This window comes from Phalacrocorax aristotelis, chromosome 1, assembly GCF_949628215.1.
Source record: "Phalacrocorax aristotelis chromosome 1, bGulAri2.1, whole genome shotgun sequence".
NCBI classification, from domain to species: Eukaryota; Metazoa; Chordata; class Aves; order Suliformes; family Phalacrocoracidae; genus Phalacrocorax; species Phalacrocorax aristotelis.
In genome coordinates, this window is record NC_134276.1 from 93,870,162 (window position 1) to 93,882,357 (window position 12,196).

Consider the following 12,196-nt stretch of genomic DNA (forward strand, 5'->3'; position numbering starts at 1 on the left):
TTTAAAAGATCTATTAAATCTAGTAGAAGTATGTGAGTTTCTGTAAATATCAATCATAGAACCACAGAATCATTAAGGCTGGAAAAGACCTCTAAGATAATCAAGTCCAACCAATCTTTCAAATGGAAATGAGTGGGGAATACTGGCAGATATTCCCTAAAGTGGACCATAGAATGTCCTTTTTCAGAGATTTTTATAACACGCTAGCAAAATCCCTGTCCAGTACACCACAGATAGTATCAGTTTAGTCTTTGCACAAAAGAATCACAAAATCATAGAATTGTTTATCTTGGAAAAGAACTCTGTAATGAACAGGTCCAACCGTCAACCCAACACCACCAGGCCTCCTGAACCATCTCCCGAAGTGCCACGTCTACATGTTTTTTGAACACCTCCAGGGATGGTGACTCCACCACCTCTCTGGGCAGCCTCTTCCAATGCCTGACCACTCAGTGAAGAAATTTTTCCTAATATCCAATCAAAACCTCCCCACGCGCAACTTGAGGCCAGTTCCACTCGTCCTATCACTTGCTACTTGGGAGAAGAGACCAACACCCACCTCGCTACAACCTCCTTTCAGGTAGCTGTAGAGAGCAATAAGGTCTCCCCTCTGCCTCCTCCAGGCTAAACAACCCCAGCTCCCTCACCTGCTCCTCACCAGACTTGTTCTCTAGACCCTTCTCTGTACACATTCCAGCAACTCAATGTCTTTCTTTTAGTGAGGGGCCCAAAACTGAACACAGTATTCGAGGTGCGGCCTCACCAGCGCCAAGCACAGGGACATGATCACTTCCCTGCTCCTGCTGGCCACACCATTCCTAATACAAGCCAGAATGCTGTTGGCCTTCTTGGCCACCTGGGCACGCTGCTGGTTGTATTCAGCCAGCTGTTGATCAATACCCCCAGGATCCTTTTCTGCCGGGCAGATTTCCAGACATTCTTACCCAAGCCTTTCATGGGGTTATTGTGGCCCAAGTGCAGGACCTGGCACTTGGCCTTGTTAAACCTCATTAAATTGGCCTTGGCCCATCAATCCAGCCTGTCCACATCCCCCTGCAGAGCCTTCCTAACCTCAAGAAGATCAACACTTCCACCCAATTTGGTGTCATCAAAAAACTATAGTCAGTATAATTTTGTCAAGGATTACTATGAGAGATATCAGAGACAATACAGTATATTTAGCTAATAGTAGCCCCAACGATGACTGGAGTTCTGTTTAGTAGTTCTCATGAGAGCTACTCATTAGATTTTTCCTATGCCTAATTTTGGATTGAAAGTCTGAATTTCTGAAAACGCCAGGGGTGTCCAAGTTGGAACAGGATCATGAAAAGTCCCATTTGCCCAATCCACAGCATGTAGGAAAAACTCCCCACAGTAATCTCTAGAGTAAGAAAGAATCAATACAAATGCCGTGCAACTTTGCACATAGCCAGGTCTCACAGTTCAGCTCCAAAGACTTCCTCCTCTGCTCTTGCTTACGGAAAGGATCAGACTCTGTCACAGTATTTTAAACCCTTCACCAGCCGTCGCAGGGCACTCTCCAAAGGAGAAGGGAAGGCACATGAGGAAGTCCAGTGACTGGTCATAAAAAGAGTTCTCCGGTCCAACTCTCCCAAGAGTCTCTAAGAAACCTAATAAACTACATAAGACTGCAGCTGTATAAGACTGTAGTTTTATATGTAACAAAGACTGTTTCTTTTCACTGTTTCCAAGGTCAGAAAACAACACCTAAAGCTGGTAAGGATAATGAGGAAGTTCAGAGACAACACAAGAGAACCTTATAGATAAAACTACAAACAAATTGCTTCTCCCTAAGGGGGAACACCTGACAAATACTTGTGGGATTTCCCTTCTCCTTCCATAATTTGCCGTATTTCCTGATGTTATGTATGACAATGGACTCAAACTACTCTGATATCTTCAATGATGACTACTGAATTTTGAAAGTGCATTCAATCTTCATTTGTGATGCTGCTCATTCCATTTAACAAAGTGGTGCTCCTCATGTATTCAGTTCTCACCTCTCTGCAAATGAACAGCAAATTGAAGTTGTCTTGTTGCTTGTGTCACTACTTCAGTTTTTTTCCACAAAAATAGCTCAAGTTCAAGAGACAAATCATACAAACGACATTATTAATCTTTCAACATTACTAGACTATCAAAAAGACTATAAATTGCACCTCAGGTTTAACCCTCTCTGAAATAAATTAGTTTGTTCTCTTTCAAAGACAAGATTAATGGCCTGGTAATTTTTGAATTATTACTTTTTTTTCTATTTTGTCACTAAGTTATTATCCCCATTGGCTATCTTCCACAAAAGTGACCTGAGTTTGTCAGTTATGCAATGAATGAAACTGTCCTTTCCATCCTTCAGTTCCTTAGTACAGTCTCTAATTTTCTCTATCTACAAAAATTATTTTAGGATGTTGACATCCTAACAAAATATTTACTTAAAATTTAATGTACGCATTTTAAATACTTGCTTAAGGTAAAGTAGATTTTTATAACATGTATTTGAAGGAGATAATACAGTGTATTGGAAGCTCCAAAACATTTCTGCATTAATTTTAACTCCTTGCACTAAATGGAAATTGTAATTACTAATAATTAGGGTTATTTTTCATTGAGTTGGACCTATCCTTGGAACGCACACTTTCAAATAGAAATGCCTCCTATAGAAAAATTTGAAAAGAAAACCAAGCAGAGTCTTTCTACCTATCCTATTCTATATTTATAATATTTAGTTTGGCATTACTTTTGTTAAAATATTTGTTTCTTATGCATTAAAAAAATACATTGAAGAATAGGTCAGTTGAATAATTGAAATATTATGATCAATTACAATCAATGAAAAGGAAAGCAAGTCAGTTGGCGGTATTTATTTAACAAGATAAATATTTTATGCAATAAGACGTGGTTTCTGAAGTGAGACAGGATCCCCAAATCAAAATTATTATAGAAATCATTTGCCTGTGAATTATAGGTGAAGCTGGGGGTTTTTTCTGCAAAATGTTTTTTCATGCTGATTTTAAATACCATAAAGTAAACTGGGCTTAAAAGTTTCTCAGCTTAGTATGTTTTCTTCTTTCTCAGTCTCATAAGATCATCATAAGATATTCAGCAAAGATTAGGAATTAATTCAAATATTTAATGAAAATAATCCTTAGGGTCACAACTGGCCTAACAATTTCTGTGACAAAAGTAGTAACAGTAAGCAATGGGCAGCATTTATGTTATTTCTGTGTAACAGGAAACAGAGCCTCCAACACTGGAAATGAATGAGACTGGAAGCATTTCTCCAACAGCAATAAATCAGGCAGAACAATACAGGGTTTTCATACAGTTTCCTTCCCTAGACAGGATATTTATTTGATGGGGAGATATTTCATGTGAAATAGGCAAACAGTTTTATTTTATAGATTTGTGTTAGACAATTGCTTATGGGAAACATTGACTCGATCCTGAATCTGAACAACTGAATTGGGTTTAGTTGTGAGACAGTTGTCAAAACAGGCGTATTTGCAAAAGCAAAGCTTTTGGTGTTTAATATCACCACATGTTCTTGGAAAGCTAAATTACAGCACATAGGTGTTGGTCATGTTCTCTGGCAACTGCCTGATATTTTGTGCCATTTACTTACTGCAAAAGACAATCTGATCGCCATCCGGAATTAACAAAGCCCATGTCTTCTGGTTCTTAAAAAACTTACAACTTATCATTTTAGATCTGCCTGAGCTGAATTCAGTTAATCCTCTAACTGAATTAGCCAGCAAACAGTACCTTTCAAAGAAAAGCAATGAAAGTTCTTTTGACATTAAAACATACAAAAAAACACCATATTCTAGAGGTCAGTAACAATAGCACTTAGTAGAGTAATTTATGTTTATTTAGCCCTATTACAAACTATGGGAGGAGGAAAAGAGCAAGAATAGAAATGCTATTTTTCCATATCACAGTCTGTTGGCATAATTTCTGAAGGTAGGAAACTATGGGCCTTCAGCAGTTAGTCAACTACTTGCATATTATATTAGCTTTTATTCAGCAATGATGGTTCTACCTCAAAGCTGAATTTCACTGCAAACCTATCTCAGCCTCTGACGCCATGGGATGTTATTGAAGTGGCTGAGGTGGATCTGGACTGGCAACATACGGGTGAATTCTTTCTAGCTTGGTGGGCCCATGACACCTCAGGCCATCAAGGGAGAGATGCAACATACAGGTGGGCTTGTGATGAGGGGTGGACTTGACCATGGACGCTGTTGCGCAGGTTATCCATGAATGTGAAACATGCGCTGCAATCAAGCAAGCAAAGCGGGTAAAGCCTCTGTGGTATGGGGGACGATGGCTGAAATATAAATATGGGGAGGCCTGGCAAATTGACTATATCACACTCCCACAGACCCGCCAAGGCAAGCGCCATGTGCTTACAATGGTAGAAACAACGACTGGCTGGCTGGAAACATATCCCGTGCCCCAAGCCACTGCCTGGAACACTATCCTGGGTCTCGAAAAACAAGTCCTGTGGCGACATGGCACCCCAGAGAGAATTGAGTCAGGCAACAGGACTCATTTCCGAAACAACCTCATAGGCACTTGGGCCAAAGAGCACGGCATTGTGGGGGTGTATCACATCCCCTATCACGCACCAGCCTCTGGGAAAATCGAAAGATACAATGGACTACTAAAGACTACACTGAGAGCAATGTGGGGTGGGACATTTAAAGACTGCGATACACATTTAGCAAAAGCCACCTGGTTGGTCAACACGAGGGGATCTGCCAGGCAAGCTGGCCCTGCCCAATCAGAACCCTTATATAGTGTGGAAGGGGATAGAGTCCCTGTAGTGCATGTAAAAAACATGTTGGGGAAAACAGTCTGGGTTATTCCTGCCTCAGGCAAAGGCAAACCCATTCGTGGGATTGCTTTTGCTCGAGCACCTGGGTGCACTTGGTGGGTGATGCGGGAGGGTGGAGGATTCCGGTGTGTACCTCAAGGGGATTTGATTTTGGGTGAAAACAGCCAATGAACTGAATAATATGCTGAATTATATAGCAATAAATTGCTATATAATGTTGTATGTCATCACTACTATGGTTGCTATATGCCATATCAATGGTATCATGGTGGGAATCTCCGAAATTAATAAAAAAAATAACTTTCATTGAACCAAGCAAAGTGCAGCAGTGATGGAACAAGGACTGACTTCAGCATGCAACAATCCAACACCACAAACAACACCTCTCTGAAAGACTCTTACAATAGATGAAACCCAAAGTCATGGACTAAATGAACTCAATGGACACTTCACAGACATTTTACAGGGGTGGTCCATAGACTAGGGGAATGATATATGAAATCTGTATATTCTGTTAAAGGATGAGAAGGCGGGTAGGGGTTATTGAAATTGTATTGGATAGTATGGGACCTGAGCATGATGTAAATGATATGGAATAATGGGTGGATACTGTCATGGTTTTAACTGGGACAGAGTTAATCTTCTTCACTGCAGCTGGCATAGTGCTGTGCTTTCCAGCTTCCCATGCTCTACCGGGTGCACAAGAAGCCGGGAGGGGAGGGGGCACAGCCAAGAGAGCGGATTCAAACTGGCCGAAGGGATATTCCATATCATGTAACGTCATGCCCAGTATGTTAACTTGAAGGAGCTGGCCGGGGGAGGGAAGCGGCAATCGCAGCTCGGGGACCAGCAGCGTCGGTCGGCGGCTGGTGAGCGGTTGTATCGTTTGTGTTTCTGTTTTTTTCCCTTTTCCTTTTTATTATATTATCATTATTGTTATTATTATAATTATTATTTTATTGTAATTATTAAACTGTTCTTTTCTCAACCCACAAGGTGGGTTTTTTTGTGCTTTTGCTCTTCTGATTTTCTCCCCCATCCCACAGGGGTGGGGGGCGTGAGCGTGGTGTTTAGTTGCCACTGAGGCTGAACCACGACAGATGCTTATCAAGTTACAACTCTGAGCCATAACACCTCTGAATTCATAATTTCTTGTGTTTGCATCTGTAGAAGGAAGACAGGCAGTGACACTGAGACAGCACAACATTCTTCTAGTCAGAGAATGGGAAAAGTCCAAATATGCACAAAATAATAAATAAAATTAAATTAATAAGATAAATATAATGAAATTAAGTCAATGGCTTCCTCCTAGATCCAGTGATGATGAGAAATGGGCACTGCCAACACCAGATCTATTAGTGGCTTTAGAGAAGCAGTACCTTCTAAGCCTCACAAATGCAGTGGTGTCAAGTTGGCACCAAAGACTAGCCTTGACACTGACAGCCATGCAATCAGAGTTCACTGATGAAAATGTAAAGGCTTCATTTGTAAAGTAAGCTTGAAGCCTTTTCTGTCTATCCACATGTTCTTCTCCTAGGCAGACTCCAGGTTTCAGTGGATCTTCTGAATCTCAATTCTGACCAGAGAATGAGGTAAAGGATACTCTGATATGTTTTCTGAGGATTAACATCCTTCTTCACCACCGCATAAGCATATTCACATACCAGCATAAGAGGCCTTCCAAAATTTTTTCATAATACAAAAAACCTATAGCAAATAAAACTATTCTCCACTAGATTCATTATTGCAGCTATTAAACACAAAAGAAACACAGCTGGTCTAATATTTAAATCCCTCTCACTTTTGCAAGACCAAAACAACTTTTTACTAATACATATATACATACATATACTTATAGAGTAGAAATAGCTATTCAACAGATATAGATGGAATGAAAACTATTAAGATCAAAACATATCATCATTTTTCAGAGCCATATTTTGAAACAGATTCATATTTTAAATGAATCCTTTGTATGAAGGAAGGGTAAAAGGAATGCTACCACTTACACTTTTTAATCACATTTCTGCCTTAATATCCTGGATGATTAAGACCACCAAATGTAATTAAATTTTTATTACTATACTGTCAGTTAAATCACAGAACTGAAGTCTGAAAGTTAATGTGATAAGGAGCTAGAATAAAACCTCAAAATGTAAACAGTAAAATGAAAGATAACTTTTTTTTTTAATTGGACAGTAACTATGTAATTTTGCTTTAAAAGATTAAGACTTCACTCAGAACAAAAAAATCTAATATGCAGGCAAAATTCATACAGCATGTGGATGATGGAATACTAGGAAGAAACAACAGAACTACTGATAATGCTTTACTGAAGAATAGATTCAAAACCCGATGAAACTGCTTTGGAGACATGAATAAATAAATAAATATAAGATTTAAAAAAGATTGTGCTGATTAAACCCAATGAGCAAGTATATGAGGCAACGTTTAAAGGTCATAGAAAGGTGATAAGGTTGACCACGGGTCATGAAAAAATAATAATGCATATTTTAAAACATAGCACATAATTATCAAGAAAATGTATATACTGATTAGAATATATTACTAACATGAAAAAGTCCATCTATAGATGATACAGTGTAGGTAAATACTTTTACTTAGCTATCTGATATGACTAAATAAAACACAAAAGTAAAAAATTGAAAAGTATTTTTCATCTCTGGCAGTAAGACTGATGGTTGTCAACAATGATTTAAAATTTAATTCTTGATCAGTTAGTTGTTCTGCACTTTATAGGAAAGTATGCCAATGAAAACATAACATCACATATTTCTAACTACAGGCTGTAATTTAGTCTACGTAAGAAAAATAGAGATCAGAGCAGCATTATAAACTCAGTTATTAATGGGTAACATCTTAATGTATTAACACAGAATCAAAACCTATCAGGTTTGGGGGTTCCATGTTACTGCTGAAGATGTAGATTCGGGGGCAGAATACAAAACTGAGACCCTCTCTGCTAGGGAGTGGGAATGATACCTACCTTTAGGTATCATTTTAAGGTCTGGTTTTTCTTTTTCTTTTTAAAATTGCCAGTAAATATCATACTAAAATTCAATACTCCTGTCCATCTGGGTATTTACTGGGCTCCTCTAAATGAAATTGTTATATATAATGAAATGACCAAATAGAATGCATTTATATTGTACAATCTACCTACTGTTCATTATTACTCATAGAAATTGAATTTATATCTTTTTATGTTAGACAGAATATAAACAATCAAAAAAATAATAAAACCTCCTATCCTAGAGGCATAGAATGTAAAAAACCCCAAACTTCCCCATTCCAACATCAACAGGCACGACATATGCAAATATCTAATCATAACACAACTATAGCTTGTTATTTCCACATTTAGCCTAGCCCATACTCTTATAAACAGATGACAGAAAGGGATTATGGGAAAAATACAGGTCAAAAGTGCCTTAAACCACCTGACTGCATAAGAATCTGTTCCAGAATGAAGGGGCATCATGTAGTAGGACAGTCACTTAATTAAAGCTGCTGATTATGTTGCTGAAAAGCTAATCACAACCCTTCCTTAATTTTCTCTGATTTCATTAGAAGTGGAAGCTTTTTTGGGAAAGAAAAGGAAGCAGAATAGAAAAGACAGGTTTGATAAGAACGAAGTATAGGAGCAGGTATACATTATTATGGCTGCATAGTAATGACTAAAACTTTTACCCTATATCACAGTGCTGCATCAAAAGAAACGTGACCAGCAGGCAAAGGGAGGTGGTTCTCCCCCTATACTCCACTCTCGTGTGACCCCACCTGGTGTGGTCCGCTCTGGGGTCCCCAGCATAAGAAGGACATGAACCTGCTTGAGCAGGTCCAGAGGAGGGCCACGAAGAAGATGTGGGGGCTGGAGCACTTCCCCTGTGAGGACTCTCCCCTGTGAGGGAGTTGGGGTTGCTTAGCCTGAAGAAGAGAGGGCTCTGGGGAGATCTTATAGCAGCCTTGCAGTACTTAAAGGGCGCCTACAGGAAAAACGGGAAGGGACTCTTTATCAGGGAGTGTAGGGATAGGGTGACAGATAATGGTTTTAAATTTAAAGGGGGTAGATTTAGATTAGGTATTAGGAAGAAATTCTTTACTCTGTGTGTGGGGAGACACTGGAACAGGCTGCCCAGAGAGGTTGTAGATGCCCCCTCCATGGAATTGCCCAAGGCCAGGCTGGATGGGGCTTTGAGCAGCCTGATCTAATGGAAGCTGTGCCTGCCCATGGCAGGGGAGTTGGGACTAGATGGTCTTTAAGTTCCCCTCCAACCCAAACCATTTTGTGATCTATGATTCCGTAGTCTAACATGGACAGTCTTACACCCTTTTTGTTTTGTACTGGCTTTCATTTTTTCTGTTTCACTCATCACACAACAATTTCTCCGTTGACTTCCATGTCACATCATTAACCACAAAAGGAGTGACTCCCTTACTCATAATGGATTACAGCAAGGGGTGGGAGAAAGACAAGAAAACAAAGGGATGGAACTTGTTAGCTAAAACCTCGAATTAAGTGTTGTACCTTGTACTGGTTTTGCTCTGGAAACCAGAGCAAATGGTTGATGAAGGAAGACAGTCAAAGCATTTCTATGGATGCTTTGTCCAAGAAAACCAGCAGCTTGTTAATTTGGTAAATCATGGAGCTGTTTTTGGATGATACTTCTCTGTTGCTTAAAATATGGAGCCATTATTTTAATTCCACTTGACATTTTGGCATTTTCATTCTTTAATAACACACCGCTAAGAAAAGAGCAGCTTATTTCAATGTTAATTATGCCTAACACAAGTTTCTAAATGCTCAATCCACTATCCTTTGGTTTATTAAGCATTGAAGTTTTACTGCCAATTACCTTTCTCCTGAGCTATATACAGGGATTGAATTAGTTCCCAGGCTACTTCTGATGATCCAGAGACACTAAATCTCTTAAGGATACTATTTGAGACAATGGTGATCAATCACTGTGGTCTGTGATGTGATCTTCTTACATACCAGAATTTTTACATAGCGAAGAATCACAGAATACATTCTGCATATCATCAAGAGAAGCTTTAAGAGGATGGGTACTCAAGGTGTAGTTCAATGCACAGATGAGACCAAAGGATCCCTAAGAATCTCAGTATGAAACAGCTTGGCGGAGTTTTAGACTGTGTCCTTAGGCATTCCTCTAATGGCAGACTTACTAGCTGATATGCTTCCACATTCAGTAAGTACAGACTCCTTGGGTCACATAACACTGACAAACTATAGGGGCTGTGCTCAAACTGCTTCACAGGCACTCAGAATTCAAAGTGATCATGGTGTTGCTCTTGTCCTAAGCATTATTTTCTAACACTGGAACATTTTTGTGGTTTGCCTTTTACAAATTCTTTCAGAATTTCCATAAACTTCCTACAGACACCAGACCCTTCACTTCTGAACTTCTGCCTGTTCACTTCTGCCAATACTGTGTACTGAGACAAGACCATCTCCCCAATTCTTATGGTGCTTCTAATTTATCTGTAGATCTCATTGGCCATTTTAGCATTAAGAAAGAGCTCACACTGAGTTAATAATTATGTGTGACTGTCGGTCCCCTTCACTAGCAACTATTTTCCAAAGCGTCTTACCCGGTTTAGTGCGCAGACTCTGTTCCACATACACAAATACATGTTTGGTTGCACTAAAATACAGAGTTTAAAACTATGTTCCAACTAACTTTTCTTTCACAAAATCTGAGTAATTGCTAGCTTAACAAAGACTTCATATAATTTTCTAAATTTCTAATGAAAAGTAGTTAAGATTGTCCAACAAGTACTGGCTTCTGAGGGCTCACTTTCTAATGACTCTCCTCCAACCAATTAACGACAAATTTTACTAAAGTTTTTCATTCTGGCCAATGTATTATTTCAGTTTTATACAAGTATATGGTTTGGGTTTTGACCAAGATGTCATACTGGAAGTAAGGTAAAAATACTGTAATCTTGTAATAAGGTTATTTTACAAGAAAATACGTTGAGTGGCATTGATTTTTACCTTCTAATTCCCTGTTGGCAGAGTTTTTAATATATTGGCTGGACACTTTTCCTGCTACTGCAGTCCAAGAAATTCTGATCCAAGGATTGATTTTATTTATCTTGCTTCCACCTTTGTTTTCCTTCATAAATCTAAGCACTCATTTCTTCAGAGAAGCAGCTACTCCCACCCTAAGGAAAGCTACCACCATGCTGCTTCTTCAGATAATTTTCAGATGAGACCAACGTTTTGCCTCCATCCACAGGAACACCACCTGGGGACTTCTGTCACAATATTAGATTTTCTAAGTGCCTGTAAATATTCCTGTAATTCCTCATTAGCACAACAAATACACTGAACCAGCCAGCACTCTCTTTGTACTGAACGCCTCTTTGTCTGTTTTCATGCTATCAGCTGGTTATCTCAGCTTCCCTTTTTAGCTGTTTAGCTCACCACCTCTCTGAATTCACCACCAAAGCCCATTTAGTTCTCTGCATCATCTTGACATTTCTACTCCCTCATGTAACTATTTAAGTGTCCTAAAAAGAAAAAAGAAATATCAAAAAGATCATGTTCACTGCAGCATGATTTAGTTTCTGACTTTCCATTGCTTTCTTCCCTCTTTCAGATACTTTTATAATTTCCTTTGATGGATAAAGAAGCAGCACGAGCTAACAGAACTAACTTCCTTACTCTAACGTAGTTTCTTCACTACATTTTAGCAATTAATATTCTAACATTTTCAGGTATGTTCATTACATTTCAGCTTTAAAAATAATTTGAGAAGTTGCTAAGCAATAGTGACCTGCCATCTGGTCAGTTAACAGCCTTTGTTCTGAGATCATCATGGAGGTCTTATTATCTCCTTATCAGATTTGTGTGTGCAGATTTTGGTCTCTCTCCCATCTGATATTCCACTCTTCTATACAGTGCAACCCAAAGAATCCCCTACACCACTCAACAAAGTCGTTATGACTTCTTTTTAGTTCACCTCTACATCAGTTACTAAAAAAAAGGCAATTATTTTTTAACTTTGCAACAACAGGATTTTAAATGGGATTTAAATATCCTGTCATTCAAGAAATGTTTCAGCCTTCAACCTGTGTTACATCTATTCTACAATTTCTACTGACTGCTGGTCCTGTGGTTATTCATCAGGCTTGCTTCTAATCCTGCAGAAACCATTTTCACCTTCATAAAAACATGCCCAGTGACACAGTAAAATGTTTTAGAGTGTGGATACTGTAGTCTAAGTTGAACGAACCTGTAACAAAAAGACTTGTCAGAAATAATCAAGAAATTCCTTATTTTTATTCCAGAAA

The 12,196-nt window shown here is 38.8% G+C and overlaps 1 protein-coding gene across 1 annotated transcript in view; it reads right to left on the bottom strand.

Moving 5' to 3' along the window:
- Positions 1-12,196, bottom strand: part of CFAP47 (cilia and flagella associated protein 47) — a 349,717-nt gene that overhangs the window by 179,004 nt on the left and 158,517 nt on the right. The gene's annotated exons all lie outside the window — the stretch shown is intronic.